General features: G+C 45.4%; 1 protein-coding gene across 8 annotated transcripts in view; it reads left to right on the top strand.

Annotated features, from left to right (window-relative positions):
- The window catches only part of LOC138634759 (RNA binding protein fox-1 homolog 3-like), a 371961-nt gene that overhangs the window by 56325 nt on the left and 293284 nt on the right, over positions 1-22352 (top strand). For all 8 annotated transcript variants that reach the window (XM_069721894.1, XM_069721889.1, XM_069721883.1 and 5 more), the window contains exon 3: positions 21129-21196. The gene's annotated coding sequence lies outside the window, so the exon portion shown is untranslated. The remainder of the gene's footprint in view (positions 1-21128; positions 21197-22352) is intronic.

The following is a 22352-nucleotide window of genomic DNA, read 5'->3' as shown; positions in this document are numbered from 1 at the left end:
GTCGCAGCCGCTCGAAGGATGATAAAAGGAAAAAAAGGACTCCAGACTGCGCAACGTCTGCGGGCAGGATGGTAAACTTCCCCCGCCGTCGTTGCGCCGCACACTTTATACAAATGACAGCATCACGCTCTCTTTCCACACCAGCACCCTGATGGATCTTTGTTGTTCTGATGACAGGAAGGTGAAATTAAGCTGTGCTTAATAGCTTTTTTTTTTTTTGCAGATGAAGTGTGTTGACAGCAAAAGATGTCACATAGATATACACGTCGTCTTCTTTTTTTTTTTAATTACCAGGAACAGGAAATGTTGTCAGACATCGCTGCCTCGTCAAGCACTTAAAGAAACAGCTTGTGTCATTCAGACGTGGGTGATTTTATTTTATTTTTTTCTCTCCGTAATGTTCCTTATGGGTTTGTTCAGATGTTTGGCATCTACGACGCAGAACCTTATAGACTCCGGCTCCAAAAAGTGAAGCCTTGAAGTGCAATACCACTGAGGGCCACTGGGGGCCCATTAAAACAACTTCAGCTTCTCTCATGAAATACAAAGCCAGTAAACGGTCATTAATCAGATATTAGTCCTCAAAGAGGTATGTTTAGAGGCATTTGTTTTGATTGACAGGCCTGGGGTGAAGTCAGGTTTGCCGGTATAGGTGGGCGGGGCATAGTGTCCTCAGGTTTTCAGTTAGAGGCACCGCTGGCTCCTCCCCCAGTTTGTCCAAATATGGTCACTTCTGGCTCCAAAAAAACAAAAACAAAGATGGTGGCGGCCCAAAGTGCCGGACAGGTTTCAAAGTGAAACAAGGCGAACGACACAGCTTTTGAGGTTAAAGTGACTAATTCTGGAAAGTTTGGGGACCTCGGTCGTCATGGTTACAGCGATAATCGTGAGGCTGAGGAGAACCACGTGGTAAACAGGAAGTGACCAGCTGGGTTAAAGTCCAGCGTTTTGCTGAGCCGTCCGTCCTCGTCTCTGTGGACTCTGTGGATCTCGGTTGTTGTTCTTGGGAGGACGTCTCCTCCGTATTCAGACGGAAGACGGCGAACGGTGGCAGCGAGCGCGAGCAGCTGCCGTTCAATCAACACCAGAGCTGGAACTACAACAAAGCACATTGAGCACCGTGTTGATGTTGGGTTCTTCTCTAACTCGGCTCCACGACACGTTTCAACAAAATCATTATCCGTAATCATATTCACATATTGGCTGTAGTTACTATTTACTTTGCTAATAAGGAGGTTAAAATGAAAAACAAATTAAACATGCTGTTATTGATTAATAGTACCCAGCATGATGTAGTCATATGGACCAGATAAACAAATGTAAATAAGTACTTCAAATACGTCAGTCATTATATTTCAGTCATATTAAGTAGAATGATTTTTTTTCTGCATAACCAACATCTTTACAATTTTTTTTTAATATACTAAAATATGTGTTTTACGATTTTAAATGCAATTTAAACGCTTTCATTGAGGCACAATGCCTCTCTCTCTCTCTCTCTCTCTCTCTCTCTCTCTCTCTCTCCATGCAGGCTTTCCTCTCTTCGTACATTTTTCTTTGTGTTGCAACTTTAAACTGAGACACCAAAACAATCTTTCTTTTCTTTTTCTTCTTCTGAATGAATTTCTCTCAATGGAAGAAGATATTGAAACCTCTTTACAGTTTGAAAGGACATTTATTTCTTGTCAGTCTGCCTCCCTTGAAAGTGTATTCATCTTTCTAATAAGATAAATCCCCCAAAAGAAAAGTGCTCCCCCCCAATTTTCTTTTGTCTCTCTGCACAAACTTCGTTTATTAAACCTCCGAGATTCATTCCTGTTTATTTTTAGAGAGCGTGAGACGTTCATCATTGCGGCTCTTGTTGATTTTTTCCACGCGGTCTGCAGGTATTTTTGTTTTTTTGTTTCTTCTGTTGCCGCTGCAGTAATGTTTCCTTGGAGCAAACACGAGCGAGATGAGGTTAGAGGTGACCTCCTCAATGGCGGCATTCAATGTATTTAAAAATGCGAATGGGAATGTCATCCGTGCGGCGACTGGTGTGTCTTTGTCAGACGGCTATTAAGAGGAAATCGTTGGTATTCATACATCCGACTGTGTTTTTCTCCCCCGACAACCTCAGGTGTGTGAAGGTCAGCCTTAAATGCGTGTTGGGTTTTATTTACCCAAATCAAATTTTATCCCGTTATTTTTCCACAAACTGTGTTTTAAATCACGGAACACATTGATAGTTTCTCCAAAAAGGAGAAAAAAGAAAATCTGACACGAAAAAAAACAAAAAAAACACGGAGGACAAAAGGAAGCAGATAGTCTGGATCTTCTTTCCTCATTTGGACCAGCCATCGATAAACAAAAGCTCACCCGTGTGAAACAAGCCAAATCTGTGCTTTGTTTATGGGAGTCTTCTGGGGGGATTTGTCTGCATGATACTTAGTTTGCTTTGTGTTACATTTCCCCGCCACTCTAAACCCCCCAAAATACTCTCACATAATTGAGAAACAGCAGGTGTCTTATGAAGATACTATATCTGCAAATACAATTTTCTTTTTTTTTTTTGGTAGCTACATTGTTAAATTCTCCGCGTGCAAACTGTAAGCTGGAGTCTCCCCAAAAAAAGAAAATGAGGACACCACCCCTCCGTTTTTACACCTGCCTACCTGCCATCTGCATTTGTAAATTGGAAATAATACTTCAGCGTAAACGGCACAAATGTCAGCGACACACAGGGTGGGAGGGTGGTGAGGGGGGATGGAAGGGGTGGGGTGGGTGGGGGCATCAAACAAACTGTAATCTGTTGCATTTCGCCAACTCTTAATTGACCTTTTGTTCTCTGCCCCTCGTTCCCCCCCCCTCTTTTATCTCAATTCACAAGAAATATAGCCATAATCCTGAGGCAAGAAGCTCTGTAACGCCAAAAACCTAAAGGCCATTCTTATTCATTAGACGGGCCGGCGGTGTTGTTGGCTGTCAGCGGCACCGAGGGGCCCGTCCGCGGCCGCAGCCGACATCTGTTGGCATAATGTGGCGTCGAGAGCTGCGGTAGGCAACGGGATCTGATTTATAAGGTCCTCTGTTTAAGTGGGTGTCTTAAGGTAATTATAAACCGGCGGGTGGGGCGGGGGGGTGTGGTGGGGGGTTGCTGCCGCTAATTGCACCTTCCCTGATCTGTAATGAAGGCCGAACAGCGTGAACGAGCGCATCCTGGGCGTCTCAGGCAGCCGGAAGAGCGAGGGCAGCTGAGCTTGACCGGTTGGTGTTGGTTTAGCTCTGGGCTGGAGCCCCTCACCTGCTGTTACGCCTCGTCTTCAGCCAATTTCTCTTGAGTAATTAGCCGCGATGCCACATATGGCGCGGTGGCGGAGAGAAACCCGATCGCTGGCGGATGCAGAGGAGTCGAAGAGAGGGAAAAAAAAAAAAAAAAAAAAAGTCCAAGCGGGAACCCCCGCGGTGTCCGGAGCGCCGAACACTTAGCGACAACGTAAACGGGGGACGACTGGAAAAATTCTTTTGACATGCACAATTAAAAACAAATGTTGTTTCCACATGACATAAATGAGTGTAATTAATCAGCGAACAAATGAATTATTAGGAAGATTAGAAAAATGAGGTAGATTAAGTACACCAATGAGGCTTGAATTATTAACAGTATTTGTATCGGCTGATTAAGATGTTATATAAAGAGAGCACATTATGGCAACATGTGACAAAGTCATTAGAGGTGGAGTCCTGCATACATTAAACATCGGGAGGCCCATGCAGCAAATTGCGACGTAATTATCCACGTATTTTAATCTCCTGTTCATTAATGTTTGCTACGTATGTATTTATTATTATCAGCAGGTGTAGATCTTAAACTGTCAGACCGTTACGGCGTACGATCGAAACGATCAGTCGTACGAAGAGGAACGGAAGCTGCTCTAATTGCATTGATTAGATATTGAATTAGTTTCCATGTTTCTGTCTGCAACAAATGTCGAGATTCGACCGAAGCCTCAAAAAGGTTCAGATATTTTCTTTGGAAATACCCGAACAGCCCGTTTTGTGTCTGTGTCTTTAAGACACCTTGAAATCAGCGATACTCTCTTCTGATTGGCTGACGCTCTGTGTTTTCTTCCCGATAAAAGTTAGGACGGTGGGACGTGAGTTTGTGATGTCACAGGCTTACGGGGAGTTCAAACTTTTCAGTTGTCACGGTATTCATAGACCTGCTTTATAATCACAAAACGAAATGGAAATCTGAATTTATACAACGTGGGACCTTAGAATTAAACCTACAGGAGAATATAATGTAATGTAATGTATTATTTGAATATATATATATACTACTGTGTGTGAGCCGGTAATTATTTGTGAAGTTCTACCCAGAATGAATCATGGCGTGTATCGCCCTCTGCACAGAAAATGACATTTCACATTTTTACATTTCCCACCTGAAATGTAAAAAAAAAAAAAAGGCAACAAGCAGCGGGGCGTATTTCATTAACTTCTCCTGGAATACATTATGATTGATGTTGGGGAATTATTTTGGTAATAATAAACGGTTTGTCAAATGATCAAATAAGCTGTAGTTCAAGATGGGTTGTTGTATAGTGGAGAGCGAGGCGGCGGTATTAAAACGGGAGGAAGAGTTTTTCCATCGAGTGAGTGACACAAAAGCAAGATTAGGGGATCAAGTGGTGAAAGATGAGAGAGGAATTTAGCGGAATTGACAGCACATTCAAGGGTTTCCGAGAGGAAGAGAAGACAAGAGACAGGCCGATAATTTTAGAGATTTGAAGGGTCAAGATTAAGCTGCCTGATAATAAGCAGAGTGAAATGAACCAATTTTGAAAATATATGCTGATGCGGTGTCGACTGGTGACTGAGGAGGGGGAGGACGAGGGAGGGGAGGGGGGGGCAGGCAGGCAGAGAGAAGAGGGTTTGTCAGTGCTTTCCACAAATGACTTGGTATCAGACAACAGGCTTTTTGGAAATATTGGATTGTACAGTGAGACTATATTTATGCACAGATCGCATTCAAGGCTGCATCGGGTCTCCTGCACGCCGCCGCTTTCTCTTCACGCTGAAATGCGAAGGGGCCGATAAAGAATCCCGATTTCTCACGGATGTAATTAGCCGATCGTTTTCTAATAGCGTCCGTGGCAATGCGTTGTCACGGCGGCGGCGTTTCACCCCCTCCTCCTCCCTTGCCCTCCCCCTTTCTCCCACCCACCCACCTACCCCCCCCTGGGCGATGCGTGGGCCTCCGAGTGTGATTTCTGGCCGGGCGTTTAGACACAGAGCTATCGATTGCATTCGGTGAATGATCTGCTCAGAAAGCCATCATCTGCTTTAATAATGTCACTCACCGCCACATTCTCTCTGCTTGGTTTCCATTAATGGCCGGCCCTACGTGACATTGTCAACACCGGCTGCTCAAACAACGGGCTCTCCGAAGCGCGGTCGCCTCGCAATTGGGTCATTTAATCAATTTATACAATTGAACCTATTTAACATATTGATATGCAGTTAGCCTGTAATGCGTGTGGCCTTTTATCCCCCTCGAGTGAAACAAACTCCGAGGGAGCTTTTCCAGATCTTCTGCCGTTATTTATCATGTGACATTTAGCCGGGGCCCTGATGGCGGCAGCTCTCCACTTTAATTAAAGGTTCAACCTCTTCACTGGATGACAAATTGACTGGTTTGTGCCTCGGAAAAGTGGTGGAACATGTCTCTGAGTTCGGGTCGGCTCCTCGCCGAACGGCGGGCTAACGGCGGGAAGAAGGGAGGCGGAGCTGGCATTTTAGTCAAGTCATCGCCGAGCAAGGTCAGAGAATCAGATGGATTATCTACTGCACGGGAAGAAAAAAAAAAAAAATTATTCCTCTTCGCTTCAGCTTATTTTGTCCAAAACAACAGCAAATGCCACGTTTTTTTTGGTTCGTTCTTTATCTGATTTTTTATTTATTTTTTAACTTCACTTCATCTCCTCGTGCCGCTCTTCTTTTTTTTGTTGTTGTTAAGTTTCTCGTGACCTTCTGTTTGTGCAGATGCGAGATTTTTTTTGCAACTCGGTCGGCAAGCGGCAAATGGCTAATGGTCCATCCCCCCGGTTATTTTACGGCAGGCTGGAGAATATGTCCACTTTGCATGGTTCCCTTCTTCCATTTTTCAAACTTCGCCTGACTCGGGGGTGACACAGCTTGAAACGGGTTTCAGGAGAAAGCAGCAACACAAATGGAAGAGCAGGCCCAGATGATACAATCACTTTGTTCAGCATGAACACTTCTGCAAACATGTTGGAGGTGGGAGGGGCGGGGGGGGGGGGGCGTCGAAGGCTTCTGTGTAAGATGAGATGGTGTAAACAGGCAGATTGGCTCTCTTATCAACGTTAGCTCCTTGAGATTTCATGCCGGCTGGATTTATAGAGAGTCGCGGTGCATCGGGACGAGCCGCCGGCTCCTCGGGGGCCAGTTCAGAGAGAGTACAGAGCTGTGAACCTCAGATGATCAACCAAATATAAATCCATAAAAAAAAAACAGAACAATAGATTTTACGACCCTAAAAAAATAGAAGCCTCTCGTTTTATTTGTGGCTTTCATATGGAAGTCGTCTGACCTCATCTGCCGTCACGGTCCTCGTATATGTCCTTTTATAACAACAAACTTTATTGTTATTCTTTAATACTCGTGTTTGAAAGCTATATTTGGTTGTTATCACACAATGTATACTATTATATTCTATATTTTAGTTTTTCAACTTAATTTAGAAGCATTTTAGGCTGAATTTTCACGACAAGGACAATATTTTTCAAATGGATGGTACAAAAGTCACAAGAGAAAAAAGATTTTAATAAATTACACATAGAACCACTTTATCAATTAAAAATCTGATCATTAACTGTATATAAAAGTGGACTCAGCTTCCGTGTCTGAAAAATGAGGCCGATGCAGAAGCACTTTAAGCTGCAGTACCACAGAGCGCCACTAGAGGTCGGCTCCAAAAAGCCTCCGGCTCCATAGACTCCCATTCAACTTCTCTCATCAAATCCAAAGTGAATAAAATGTGTCCATCAGTTATCTCGGTGTTGTTAGCTAAAGTCACTCCTTCTTATTAGTTTTCTGGAGGTCCATCTGAAAATAATCCCTCATTCATTAGAAAAGAAGATTCAAAAAGTTGTCTGTTTGATTGACAGGCCTGTGGGGCAGTCAGGTTACAGCTATCGGTGGGCGGGACGTAGTATCATCGGGTTTCCAATCAGATCAGTCAGATGGCTCCTCCCCCAGCTCATCCAAATATGGTCACTTCCTGCTCCGAACCGCTCCGAACTAGCAAAGATGGCGACGGACAAAAATCTTAACTGGAGGACGTTCACAAACCGACGGATGACGTCACCGTTGAGTCTTGATTCTCTGCGTATAAAACACTGAGTGATTTACAGAGTGGTGGAGTCGTAACATGAAGAGAAATCAGACACTTGTTGAATCACTCAAACTGTTGCAGGATCAGTGCAGCCGCTGAGTCGACTCAACCGTCTATGAGGGCTTTAAGATTTGCCGAGTCTGCGATTGCGGAGTGATTTCACACAACAAGCGAGAGCAAAACCGGTAAAGCGATAAAAAAAACCACCGACGGTTAACGACTCGTTGTTCAAGTCACAGCGCTGCTTTTTATTTCACCGGGACTTTTCTCAGTCAGCGGTATTTTCTTCAGGTACTTTTTATTTAACGTGTACAGCAGGTTATTTGATCAGAGCATTGTAAGTGAATGTAAAAGCATTAAAATGGATGTGAGAAGCGGGTCGTCCCCTCAGCACCGAGACGGGAGGGGGTTGAGGTGGTGGTGGGAGGGGGGGGGCGGCTCCCTCGACGACGGTCCCCCTGCAGAGGGGCCAGTTGTCTCGGCTTCCTTTACCAGTCCCTGGGATCCCTTTGTCCTGTTGTAAACTACTCCGAAGGAAGGACATTTAATTGCCCGGCACACACTAATGAGTTTGCAAACTAATTAAAGGGGGTATATTACGCCCTGTGGATGCCCACATCACTAAGAAAGCCAGGGACATCTTTAATGAGGAGCCTTGATAACCCTTCAAAGGAGGGATGTGTAGTGTCTGTAATGATGCCCAGGGTAAAGCCGAGCTCAGCCAGGGAAAAAAGTGTGTGTGTGTGTGTGTGTGTGTGTGTGTGTGTGTGTGTGTGTGTGTGTGTGTGTGTGTGTGTGTGTGTGTGTGTGTGTGTGTGTGTGTGTGTCCCTCACCTCGGGTGTGTGGAGACTTGCAAGCAGATGCCAAGTGTTTTCAGTCCATCGCCCACAGCTACCTACCTACATGTCCTAATCAAAGAGTTTCGCTCTCCTTTCCAATAGGTTCAAAGAGAGCGACTCCACCTCTTCGCTCGGTGGGTGGCACACATACACACACATACACACAGAGACACACACAGACACACACACATACACACACAGACACACACAGACACACACACACACACACACACAGACACACACACATACACACACACACACACACACACACACACACATACACACACAGACACACACAGACACACACACACACACACACACACACACACACACACACACATACATACACACACACACACACACACACAGACACACACACACACACACACGCACAGACACACACACGTTTCGAGTTTGTTCCAGTTTTTTTTTTTTCCGCTATTGTATTATTTACTTTGGAAATAATCAGGTTTATTGAGGAATCAGAGGAGTGTTATTTTTTTTTTTTTTTTTTTTTTTTAACTAGCGGCATCACACGTAAAAGAATGAAAACGATGACGGGCGGAGATGGACAGACGGACAGATGGACAGATGGACAGATGGACCGAACCTGCCTTCTCAATCGATGAGGGTCGTGATTAGTCCTCGCGGCGTTTTATGTTTTCAAACAATCAAACTCTCCGACTGGCGCCGACGTTCTCAGCCGTTGCTCTACCGCTGTGTCGAGCTCCTGCCTTCCTGTCTGCAGAGTCAGCCGCCATCCACCCCCCCCCCCCCTCCAGTAAACAAGTGCATCATTTTTATTTTTTTTCCTCCTTGTGGTCACAATATTTTCCTCCCAGACAGTGACGGCTGTTATTTTGCCCGTGGCTCCTGTCAAAACTAACATGGCTTAATTGACTGCGAGCGAATGAGCTCCTGGATTGATCCTGTCAGGCTCCTCAGGAAGTGATGCTGCTCCATCTGTGAGGCGCAACTCCAGCGACAGCAGCAATCTGTTGCTTGGGAATGAGCCAAGGAGAGGAGAGGAAAAAAAAGTCAAAATTACAGAAAGTACCTCGGGCGCTGTGTATATTCTGATCAGCTGTCAGTGATGACACACTCGGATGAACACGCACACGCGGAAGTAAAGCAGAGAAAAGCCCCGACGCACACGTCCACATACACACAATGTAATTTTTGCGTCATGGTTAGCAATGTCACATTCAAGGGTGGGGGAGGCGGGTGTGTGTGTGTGTGGGGGGGGGGTGTGTGTGTGTGTGTGTGTGGGGGGGGTTGTCTCTCCCTGAAGGTATGGCACCAAATCAGAATGGTCTTGTCTGGCTTGTTAGACATTTGATGGGAGGCGAGGTTGTCCTCGGGGTATATCCAAAACGCAGCCTGTCATCTCCTCCTGCACTGCTGTCATTTGTCCCCAAAAATTGTGGCACATTCTGTCATCTTGGGTTTTTTACCTGTAGCTCAGCCGGGCCGGGCCGAGCCGAGCCGAGCCGAGCCGAGCCGAGCCGAGCCGAGCCGAGCCGAGCCGAGCCGAGCCGAGCCGAGCCGGGCCGTGACCCACCCCCTCAGCCTTTCACCTCTTCCCCCCTCCTCCTCCTCCTCCTCCTCCTCCTCCTCCGTCCTCACCTTTTATCTCTCCTGTGCTCTGCCTTTTCAGCTGGAGATACTGTATTTCCTTCAGCCGGAGTGCCGTGATGCGGCGGCGCCTTATGGCGCGATTAAATATTTAGACGGCTGTCGATGTCGACGGCGGCTCGGAGAGACGCGGAGGAATAATCTGGGAGACAGCTGCTGGAGCACATCTGGGTGTCACTGATAGCAGGGGAAGGTGTGCGGTTAGTGGTTGGCGAGGATGGTGGTGGTGGTGGTGGGGGGGGACTTAAGAGACACAGCTGTCAATCAGCTTCGCGGTGTCCCTCCGCAGTGGGCCGGCTCTCCACAGACTGACGCCTGACAGGCCCGAAAAGGCCACCGCCGATGTCTGACTGCACTTTTCTTTCTCTTTTTTGGGGGGTGGTGAAGACGGCTCCGTGCTAATGCTGCCTCACAATATATATACTTAATATTTATAAAAAATACACCAGCTGAGTCTGATCCAGCTAATCTCACGCTAACAACGATAAGTTCAAAGTTATCAGTTAACGAGTTTTTTTTTTTTTTTTTCTCGCCGATCGTCTTGACTTCCTGCCGGCGACGTTTTTGGCCTTTTGTTGGTTTTTTTCTAAATAGAACTGCTCTTTGTTTGGGTTCGCTGGTAGCGGCGGGGGTGGTGGGAGGGCGGGAGGGGGGGGGGTAGGAGAGAGGTGGTAGGTGGGGGGGGGGGCTGTAGGTGCAGCGTATCAGAACATTTGAAGAAGATCGAGTGTGAAAAGCACCCCCCCTCCCCCCTCCTCCCTGCACTCTTCATCCCCCCGGCTGCCTCGACTTGGAGGAGGCTGCACGGCGGCGCTGCTGCGAGGCCGGCTGGCCTGAAAATCACTTTGTGTTCCTCTCCCAGGCACATGTGATATGGACGACACCGTGATTAATGGCACTCGCGTCTCTCCCCATCTCATTCTGTTACTGTCAGAGTTAAGTGGGCCGAAGACAATAATAAACAGTCAGTCTTCTGTGAACCCCCTAACACGATCATTCCACCCCACCCCTCCACCCCCCACCTCCACCCCCCACCTCCACCCCCCCATCACACCGCTCCAATGAGAAAAAGAGGAAGAGATGGAGTGAGAGATTGAGGAAGTGTGTGTGTGTGTGTGTGTGTGTGTGTGTGTGTGTGTGTGTGTGTGTGTGTGTGTGTGTGTGTGTGTGTGTGTGTGTGTGTACATGTGCTGCACAGGATAGTCGAATGCAGAGTTAAAGACACAGAAACGGGCCTCGGTAATAGAAAGTGCAACCTGGGAGGAGACGTCAGCCAATCGGATTGTTCCTTAGAAGCGCGTGAAGTTTACAGCAAAAAATAAATAAACAAGCTTTTTTCTTCCACGTGGAAACCTGAATACATATGACATGATTGTGTAATAGTTCTGTTTCTATTGATGGATTTGAACCTCATCTTCACCGCGATCATTTAACAACTCGGGCTTATAGATTTTCATATTTTATTATGATAAATACAGGCCTAGTTAGCGGCCGGGAGCATCGGAAAGAACCGCTCGGTAGCAAAGCTGCTTATCAGGGAGGCAAATACCAACATGTCATCAGAAGCGTCAGCAAGAACCAAGCAAATCACAAATATGCTTCAAATTCAGGGAATATCAGGGAATTTTCAAAACTCTCTTTCAGACAGGGGATTTCATCATTTCTTTTGGCCAGGTTATGGAGTATGAGGGAAATTGTGTTTGCATTATATTTGCCATCTTTTCATCTTTTGTAAAACATCTTGTTATTTCACGTGTTCATCAAACTCTTCAGTGAAGATTTGTCTTTTCTCGTAGCTGCTTATGAAAATGTCGATTTCAAGAGTTTTTGGCGACAAGATGAAGACTTGGTGATGAAAATAGATGACAGGAAAGTTAAATGTAAAAATTTGACAGTATCTCACCTAATTTAACCCAAAGTTTTGAATCTCACGATGATTGGTGAGTTTCTGTCGGTCTGGACTTGATCATCTGTGGAGTTCAGTTTCTTTTATTCAGATTCTTCAATATTTGCGGGACAGTTTTGTTTGTTTTCAGTTGCTCTCTTTGTCTGATTTATCACACATGAAGAAGAAGCAGGTTAAAGAAAGTCAGCCTTTCGGATGAACTCTCAGAAAACACGGAGAAGAAGCACGTCGGATCTCAGACCTGCTGTTTCAGTCACTCGTGAGCTCGTCTCTCCTCCTGCAGCTCGGGCCTCCTCCTCCCTCGCCGGGCCTGTCACTCCACTCTGCTGTGTCCTCTCCAGTCGAGCACTCCCTCCCTCCCTCCCTCTCTCCTCCCTCTCTCTCTCCTCTCTCCGTGTCTGTCTCTTTGACCAAACTGCCTCACAAGCAGCACAGCTCTCCAACGGCGGCGCTGGCCAATCCTCCAAAGGGCTCTCGTACACAAGCAGGAATAAAGGCTCCGAGTTTGAGTTCCAGTCACTGACCTCGGTTTCAGGGCCTTGAGAAGCCTCCGCTGAGGCTGAGACCCTTCACCACCACCTCCTCCTCCTCCTCCTCACCAGCCTTCCTCCCTCTCTTATTACTGGGGATGACCTGCCTCACAGCCCTGAGCTCAGTGACCGAGAAATCCTCCGGCCCCCTTCTCCTGCGTTCCCTCCTCGCTGCCGGTAGATTGTCTTTGTGTCTACCGAAGTGGCCTCGGAGAAATGAAGTGCCGTGATCTCATCACGCCGAACCCATTGTTTTCACTCTCATGCACACTGTGTAATAGCCATGGAGATAAGGGGATGATTCGGGCCTTTCACGGAAGGAAATGTTGAAAAGCCTGCCTGTGGAAAAAAAAAAAAAAAAAGTGAAATTACTGTTTTGATGGCTTTTGATGGCAGGGGGCATAATTGCTGGATGGAAAGGAAAGGATGGAGGGTGAAATGCGTGTCGGAGATTAGTATTTCTGACGCTGGAGACGATTGGTGGGAGGCCTGCGGAAGGTTATGCACGCCGTGGGTACTTCTAATGAAGCCGCCATGTGTGTGGAAGAGCCGATTGACTAAAATAGCTCATTGTTCTTCTTCCTACCGCCACCTTTGCCCCCGTTTCACAGATCGGAACTACATTCTCGACGGCAGCGCTGATTATGATATTGTTCGACGCTCATCGTCATAGAAACGGTGATTAATTTCCACATAGGAGCCTTCAGGAACGGGGGACGGGGTGGGGGGTGAGAGAGGGAGGGGGTTGGAGAAGGGGGGGGGGGCGAGCTTAAATATTTTTGGCACGATGGCTCATCAGCACATGCAGACAACACGGGTCGAAGGATTACAGCGTGTAGTAATGACAGGGGCAGAGCGTAAATAGTATAAATACTCCACGGGATTATAATTAGCCTTACTCCGCGCATTTAAACACACTCAAGTGGAACTAAAACCTTATTGACTTCTGGAGACAATTTCATATTAATTGGATGCCTCTTTTCCTTCTCGCTGTCTTTTAGTTGTTTTTTTTCTTGCGTTTTTTTTCAAGCTGCCTGACGAAAAAACAGCAGAATAACAAGAGAGCGGAGCGGATTAGCGCTACGTGAGAAGCGCCGGCGACGACAGCGGCGGACATCGTCGACGGAGGAGAGGGGGCCGAGGATCGGGGGGGGGGGGGGCTGGGATCTCAAAAGAGCCCCCCAAAAAAGTAGGAATCGAAGTGAGAAGCAGTGATAAGATAAGGCTCATGCTGGTGAGGATGTGCACAGACGGTCGCGTCGCCAGGACGAGGTTTCCCAGACATGACGGGAATTAATGTGAATCCCGTCCGCCGCCTCCTTCCTCAAACACACACCTGAACACACACTCCCATTTCATCTTCCATCTCAGCATTCAGCATATGTCCTCCTCCCTCTTTGTCTCCTCCTGCTCTCTCCCTCCACCTCCCTCCCTTCATTTTTTTTTTTTTTTTTTTTTTGCTTTTATTTTTTTATCAGCGCGCCGGGCCACAAATTCATCCCTTATTTTTCCCAACCAGAAGTGGGGGGTGGGGGGGGGGTTGTAAAGCTAATTAAGGGAGCGAGGATGCGGCAGCTCGACAGATGTGCATTGAGATGGCTGCTATTGAGTAGCGGGGATAATGGTGTGCGGACCTGGTGGGCAGCGGGGTTGTGTCGGAGGGAGCTCCTACCTGGGCGTGCATGTTAATCAGCGCGCCTGTCTGTCGAGAGCCGGGGAAATTAAGGGGGAAGGGAAGCGTGTCGCCAGCCTCCAGTGAAGAGACAAGGCAGGAAAGCTGATTAAGAGCACAAATTTGCCAGTTTGGTCAGACAGGGAGATATGTGTACTGGAGGAGGGAAAGGGCAAGGAAAGTGTGTATTGATTAACAGTGCTAGGTGGTGGTGGGATTCAAGGAAGGAGAAATCTACCTACCGCTGTCAAACCAAAATATTTCACAGCACTTGAAGGCATCACAACACTTCAAAGGGTCAAGAAATGACCGTCACATGTCTGCAGGGAGGCGGGCGATAGCCATTTAGAAATGTTAATAACTTAATGATTTCTGGAGAGCCGGGCGCTGAGACTTCTGAAAACTCACTTTGACTGCACTCCGAACAAAAACGACTTAAAAAAAAAAAAAAAAAAAAAAAAAAAAACTGGCACCCTGATGAATTTCATGACATTCACAGTCTCCTTCACGTCCACATGCATTTTCAGCTGCTCGACGACGGAGGACTCCGGCATGAGCAAGCAACAATCCTCCGATGAAAGCAGAAAACAGTGCGAGACAAAGACGTGTAATTCATGCTGAGTTTTTGTTTGTTTTTTGTTTTACATCGAAAGGCTTGAATCTTTTGTTCAGAACCTGAAATATCTTTAAAAAAATGATTATATATCTATGTACATATACATATATACTACTCACTCTGGGCTTTAATTAGCCAGTACCAGACACTCACCTGCACGGACATGCCATCCATGGCAATGTGCAACATACAGAGCTGTCATACTGTATATTTACCACATTACATGTTAATATACAGGGTTTACAAGTATGTAAAAGACAACATTTACATTGTTGATGCAAAAAACAATAAATTTCACTCTGAATTTTTTTTAATATGGACATAACATAACATTATTCCTAAGAAAATATGCATTTCTGTGCCATAAGTAGTGAGATTTAAGTAAGAATAGACTTCACTTCACTTCAAAATAGACGGTACATTTCAACTCTTGGATAACACTTGCAGACATATTGCAAAAATGGGACAAGAAACTGGCAGTGTATACAAGCTTAAAAACTAAATATTGCACAGCCAGTCTATCTATAATACGACATATTGCATAATCTAAAAATACATTCAACATCTTAGGTATTTCTCCTATTGCATAATCACATTGCACCATTAAACAGTCTTTTTTTCTTTTTTTATTAAAGTTCCCCTAAAAACTCTCCCTGCTCTTTAAAATGACATTATTAGAAAATATTTCCAAGAAAAAAAATCCCCTTAAAGTGACTTAAAGTGGTTTAGATGTTAACTACTTTGCCTTCATTCAGTAGTTGCAGATCTATATATATATATATATACATATGCAATTAACCCCACCTCTATCTTTATCTGGTACAGAAAGCCTGTTCCCCCCCCCCCCCAGGTTGACAGGATTGGTTGCTTAGGTATGTGACGTAACCCTGGCTGTCTCATTGATGTTGTAAGGACTTTAATGTGTCAATTCTCCTGAGAGGATTTTTTTTTTTTTTTTTTTAATTGGTACAATATGAACTGAACTGAAGCGAATTGAATTGAATTGAATTGAACTGAATTGAATTGAATTGAATTGAATTGAATTGAATTGAATTGAATTGAATTGAATTGAATTGAATTGAATTGAATTGAATTGAATTGAATTGAATTGAATTGAACTGAAGTGAATTGAAGTGATTTGAATTGAATTGAATTGAATTGAATTGAAGTGACTGAAGTGAAGTGAATTAGATTGAATTGAAGTGATTGAACTGAAGTGAAGTGACTGAAGTGAAGTGAATTAGATTGAATTGAAGTGATTGAATTGAACTGAAGTGACTGAAGTGAAGTGAATTAGATTGAATTGAAGTGATTGAATTGAATTGAAGTGACTGAAGTGAAGTGAATTAGATTGAATTGAAGTGATTGAACTGAAGTGAAGTGATTTAATTGAATCTGTTCTGAAACAGAAGTGCTCATCACTGGTGTTAGCTGCTAATTTCACTCATGATGTGTCTTCCAGCAGTTAAAAAAAAACCCACTTCTTGAACATGTTAAAATCTTGTCTTTCTACATGTATGATCGTTGTTCCACGCTGTGAAGGGAACACCACACTCTCTGCAGCAGAACTGTGGGCTGATGCTAAAATTAAAGGAGCACAGCGACTTGGTTTAGTGACAGCTTGTGAGCAACACAAAAGTTTTCACACACGAGCGAAAAATAATTCACTTCTATAGATAGATGTTAAGCTTTATGCTTTCTTGCCCAGATATCTGTTAGTTTTTAATTAGAATTATCTCCCTTTTCACCAACCCGATCTCATTCCTCTGTAATTGTTGTTATTTACACAGTCGAGGTTTACGGGTATTTATTGACATTTTCCTCTCCCAGATCTCAGAGCCTGCCGTCGATAATGAGCAGGGGTAAATTATTTTCAACACTCAGACATTATCTGTGTTCAAGTAGTCTTCCCTTTTAATATGCTAATGAAGGCTGATATAATCAGCTGGTAATTGTGAAACACTTGAAGTACGACACATTTTTGGTGGCGCTCTCCCCTGAATGAAGAAATCACAGGCGGGCGTCGTCGTCGACGCTGCAGTCGGATGTGCCGCCGGTGTGTTTGTTGTTCTCGGGAGACTGTGTGTGTGTGTGTGTGTGTGTGTGTGTGTGTGTGTGTGTGTGTGTGTGTGTGTGTGTGTGTGTGTGTGTGTGTGTGTGTGTGTGTGTGTGTGTGTGTGTGTGTGTGTGTGTGGGGGGGGGGGGGCATTCGATCCTGTGGCTCCAATCCAAGTCACACACAGACGCCTATAGAAGCGTGTAGGACGGCACTGTGATGTCACCGCGCTCTCATTGTTAAAGTCCACCTTTGTTTTCCGCTGATCCTCCCCTATAGCTCGACCCGCGTGCTGTTTGTGTCTTAAATGATTTTTTTTCTTTTTAATTTCTTTTATTCTTTTATTGTGTCTTAACCGGAGTGATGAAAGTGTTCTCCCCGCGTCCTCCGGGGATGCTCGTGCTTTTTTTTTTTTTCTGCGGGAGAGGAGAGGATGGGATCCTGACTTTGTTTTTCTCCTTCGGCTGTTATTTCCCTGAAGAGAGGAGCCGAGTGAAGGGAGCTATGAGTGATCGACTCTGCCTTTATTCTCCAAGTTTTCGGGGGATTTGAAGTTATTGAAAGTCTGGGGATGGGTGACAGCTCAGAGATGTCTGTGTGATGCCTGTCGGGCATGCGCCGGCCGCCTGCGAGACGAGAGGGCAACGGGCTCCATGTTCTCAAATACATGTTATTCTCGTGGCCAATCACTTCTGCTCACACATGACATCTCGCCCAGATTGATTTCATTCAGCTGTACAGGGCGGCAAGATCAAACAAATGTTGTTTGAAATAGCGGCGGTGGTGCAGGGAGGAGGAGGAGGAGGGGGAGGCGGGGGTCAGAGGTCGGAGGTTGCTTGCTTGAAAGATGAAGTGAGGGATGGAAACGGAGAAAGAGGGAATCAGTCATGCAGTCAGCGGCGTGCCGTGCGGTGACACGGTGCAGCGGTGGAAGGTGTTACTCTATAAACCAACAATCCTTTCAACTACTGTTCACCGGGAGGTGGAGGAGGTGGAGGAGGAGGGGGGGGGGGTCCTACTCCTTCACGATGCCTTTGAGTACCCATGCAAGGAATAATGGATGCGTAATATGGAACGACAGCTTGCAGAGCACTATCATTAATGTTGTAATTCACTTTTAGTGTTTCTACTATTGCGCTGCAACAGGAGGCGCAGATGTCACCTGAATCTGCTCCTTCGAGCAGCCAGAGCGCACCCGCTTTTCACCAGCTGTCTGGGAAACGCACCCTGCCAGCCACCCCCCCCCACCCTACCCTCCCTCCACCCATCCACCTCCGCTTGGCCAAATGTGGGCACCAGTGTGTGTGTTTGTGTGTGTGGGGGGGTGGGGGTGTGGGGGGGCTCGCTCTGCATTTTGAGTACGAGTTCGCTGCGTTTTACCTTTGTTGCATTTGTGTGTTTACCGTTTTTGTTTCACCGTTAGAGGTCGGTTTACAGTTTGTATTTTGGGTTTATGGAGGATTAATGTCTTCTCTATGATCTGCTGAGTATGAAGGCGTTCGCTCTTTTTTTCATTCTTCCTCCAATCAGAGGTTGTAAGATGCATTCAATGACTTTTCTCGCAGCCCTTCTGTTTCCACCATGAAGCCAATAAACGAGAGGACGACAAACCATAATTTTCTCAAAGCGTGAAAGAAATAACTTCAAACTATGAACATTTACACATCATACTATTACTTACGGTTTCGTTGTAATGCATGTCGTACCTTGTACCGCTGCTGCGCCGCCGGCTGCACCTGTACAGCACCTTTACCTGGGCATCTGGAGGCCCAGCGGTTAAAGTGCACAACACATAACAGCAAAGTCCACCGTTTAAAAAGCAGCCTGGAGACGTTCCCGTCCAGAGTCTCTCTAAAAGTGGCAAATAAACAACACGTGTACATGTGCACCACCAACTTTTTCTTAGTTTGTTTGTTTTGTTTATGTCTTCTTAGTCACTCACACCACGCTCACGTCTGCGTGTGTGCTTCTGCTTACGACTGTAGTTTCCGTATTGCTCATTCCTCGGCTACCTTGATGTGCGTTCACGAGCCCATCAGCCAAATATTTTGTCCCATTACTTCAAAGCATTTACTTTTTCTCTTCTGAAGTAAAATGCAAAACAATAAGGAAATAATGATATGGATTTCATGGATACCTGGGCTCTAATTGAAACAGGTGCGATTAGCATATTGTTTGTGTTTCATGCTGCACCGTAGGCCTATTTGTGTTATGTGGCGGACCTTTATGGAAATGAGCGCTTTGAAAAAAAAGAAAAAAAGAAATCAACAGAAATGTAACCTATTTCTTAAAAAAAAAAAAAAAAAAAAAAAAAAAGGGGCACAAATTTACTGTGAAGATCATCCTGGCAAAACCACAGAGGGAAATGTCAGAGAGGGGAAAAAAAAAAAAAAAGGTTCAAAGAGAAAATAGCTGACTGACTCTGTAAGTGAAGCTAAGCTCAAAATGAAAAATGTTCATTATATGCCCGTCAAGGTGAAAGGAAGCCATCTCCTCGCCGCCGCAGTTAAAATGTCGACCTCTCCTTCTCCGAGGGCGGAAAGAAAGAAGTGTAAAAAGAGGGTGAAACGCTGTGTGTGTGTGTGTGTGTGTGTGTGTGTGTGTGTGTGTGTGTGTGTGTGTGTGTGTGTGTGTGTGCGTGAGTGACTGATCCGAGCTTCATTCCAGACAAGGGCAGCGATGTTAATGGTGCTGCTCAGTAAAATGACCCTTACATCCATTCTTTCATACATTTTTCCAGCACCTCAGAAGTCCTCGTACCCCCCTTCCTCCTCCCTCTCCCTCTCCCCCTCCTACCCCCGCCCTCCTCCCCCACCCCCCACCCCACCGTCAGCAGTGTTTGTGCGTGGCTCTTTCGTGTTTTGCGTGTGACCTCTGCAGCGAGCCCCCGGCGCCCTCTCGGACCTCCGCTTGTCTCTTCTTCGTGTACCTGCTCATGTTAAGACGGTTAAATTGCACTCAGGATGCATTTTGTTCAGCTGTGAAGCCGGGGATGTTCCGGTCGACCTCTTTTCGGATCACAGATGCCGTCCCCGGTGCCTCATTACTTACAATTTATACAGTCTAATCTAATGTTACTCGAACGGCTCCCTGTGTTAGCTACGACGCTGCAAACGCCTGGAAAAAAACCCCCGTAAAGCAGCAGGTGTGAGGCCGAGCAGCTGACCGGCAACGGCCTCCGTGGTCAAATCTCACTCTTTTGATTTGTTGGGTTGTGCGCCTCGTGCCGAGGCTCGTTACAATTTTCATAAGGGTTCGACGCCGGCGCGGTCGATCGCGACTATCTGTTATGGATTACGAGCTAACCTTCCACCTCGCCGTCTTACTTCCTGCGAGAGATTTTTTTTTTTTTTTTTAAGAATGTGAGCAGCCGCATTAAAGTGCAACCGCTCCGAACTCGCTGCAGATATTTCATCGCATCATTAACAGCCTCTCTACAGCTGCAAACTTTTCTGCACTCCTTCTTTTTTTCTCCTTCCTGTGCAATGTATCATTTAGGAGAGGAAATTTTTAAAATTTTTAAGGGTGAGTCAGGTGAAATTCTTGTTCTGGACTGAAACCAACATTGATTGGATCCTACTAGAAAGTGTATTATGTGCATGTGAAGCCTGCTACGTCTTATTCCACTGTATTTGTTCTTATCCAAAACCTGTTAAAAGCACATCAGTGAGTCACATTACCGTGAAAACACACACCGCAGTTTGATCCCACAAACCTCGTCCTGCTGGAAGACTCATTAAACCACGACGTGGATAAATTGTCATCTGAAAATAGTTCCTCTGTTTGTGTAAAGTTTGCAAAAAACAAACCTGCAGTTTTCATTTATTTTAAGAAATCATTAAAAAATAACAACAACAGAAAGGAAACTGTATTTGTCTGCAGGTTTTGAAAGATTCACATCTTTGTGTTCGGAGCAGAAAGCCAAAAGGTAAAGTCGGAAAGTCAGAGAGTTTATTTATTACTTCGGTTTTGTTTATTTTTTTGAACAAGTTTCAAAATATTTTTTCTTCCAGCCAGAGCAATTTGATTTTTTTCTGACATTTCTCGTCTAATTTGAAGGCCAATGTCAAATAAAAAGACAATAATTGAAAGGAGATGTATGTAAAGCGTGAAATAGACACGCCCGGTCCACCACAGCATCTGGTAGCATGAATCGGAGGCTGCCATGAGGGAGGCAGAGGTTCGAATCCAGGAGGTGACAACGTTGTTCTTGGGTTGCTTTTGTTTCCTAACCCCAACCATGTTTTTCTTGTTGTAACCTCAGCCATGTGTTTTTCCTAAAAGTTTAATTTTCCTGTAAATCACATGGCTGTAGCATCCAGTAGGTTTCATTTTCCTCCTCAACAGGAAAAACGTGAAACTGTCACGCCTAGACAATTGATATATTTCCCGCTAACTGAATTCAAATGATTCATTGGTCGCTCATTACTTAAACATCTTGTAACCCATTGTCTGTTGTCTGTTTTCATTACAGGAAGCAACAGGAAGCAACAACTGATTTCTTCTCTTCCCATCAGCTCCGACCTCCGACCTCTCAGACAGGTAGGATGACTCGCTTCTCCGCAGGCTGACACATATTACACCTGAGTGATGATGACGAACAGACCTGATTATGTCCTGCTGACGTCCCCGGCAACTGATGAACAAAATATACAACAGAGGCGGAGAAAAAAAAAACAGTCTGTAAATTAAAAAGCAAGCAGTGGACAAAGTAGAATAAAAGTTATTTTTGCTTGTCGGGAAGTAAAAAGTGAAAAAGGTCATCGTCTCAGACTGATGGCCAAAAAAATAGAATTAATAAAACGTAGAACTGTTCCTCAGCACACCGCCTCTGTAATTTTTCATTATTTAGCTCATCTTTTAATTAAAAGACGTCTCAGCAGGTCTCTAAATGCTATATTGACTTAAATTACAAACCACTGGACAACAAAGACAGAAAACACTTTTCTTCTTTTTTCCATTTTGTGTAATGAGCCGCCGTTTACCCCCCCCCCCCCCCGCCCCTCTCCGTCTCCCCTTCCCCCTCCGGCCCGCCACAGCGCTCAGACAGTTAAAAGACATCCGAACAGACTCATTGGAATGATAATCTTGTATGTGTCTGCACTTACGGTGGGATATCTCCAAGCATGTCAGACTTGCATCAAAGCCGTTTGCTGTAATTTTCTTTTTCAAGGGCAACTTGAAAGCGGAGTCGGGTGAAAGAAAAGTAGCATTAGTTTCTTGTTTTCTTCTACGAGGCAGCCGGTTCAAAAGTAACCTCGTGCTTTTCTCTGAGGGGAGTTGTGGGATGATTCAGCAGCAGCCCAGCAGCGGCCCATCTGACTGATTCACATTTAAACATAAACAGAAATACTGCTGCTCCGGGGAGCTCCGCCGAGGAATGGGAAAGCAGCCCCAAATTTCACAGCAGCAAATCAAACGTCTTTTTATTTGACTCCCCACTTCTTCTTTTTTTTTGGGGGGGGGGGGGTTTGTTTTATTTTTTGCCGTCCTCCGTGGCTCCCGGTAGCACCACATAACGGCACCTACTGATTGGGCTTATTTGAAGCGCGTAGCCTGACATAAAAAAAAAAAAAAAATGAAGAGGAGATTTCCCCGTGTCACAAAGGGATTGAATGTGGTTCTCCGGGAGAGGAGGGCCTGAGAGGATTATATGGCTCAGTGGGCGCTGTATTGTGCGGGGAGTGGATACAGCAGG

Source organism: Brachyistius frenatus, unplaced genomic scaffold (genome assembly GCF_029030835.1).
Source record: "Brachyistius frenatus isolate BFR_SWC_R1_liver_20210118 unplaced genomic scaffold, ASM2903083v1 Contig_277, whole genome shotgun sequence".
In the NCBI taxonomy this organism is placed as follows: domain Eukaryota; kingdom Metazoa; phylum Chordata; class Actinopteri; family Embiotocidae; genus Brachyistius; species Brachyistius frenatus.
This window is presented reverse-complemented; position numbering and strand designations above follow the sequence as displayed.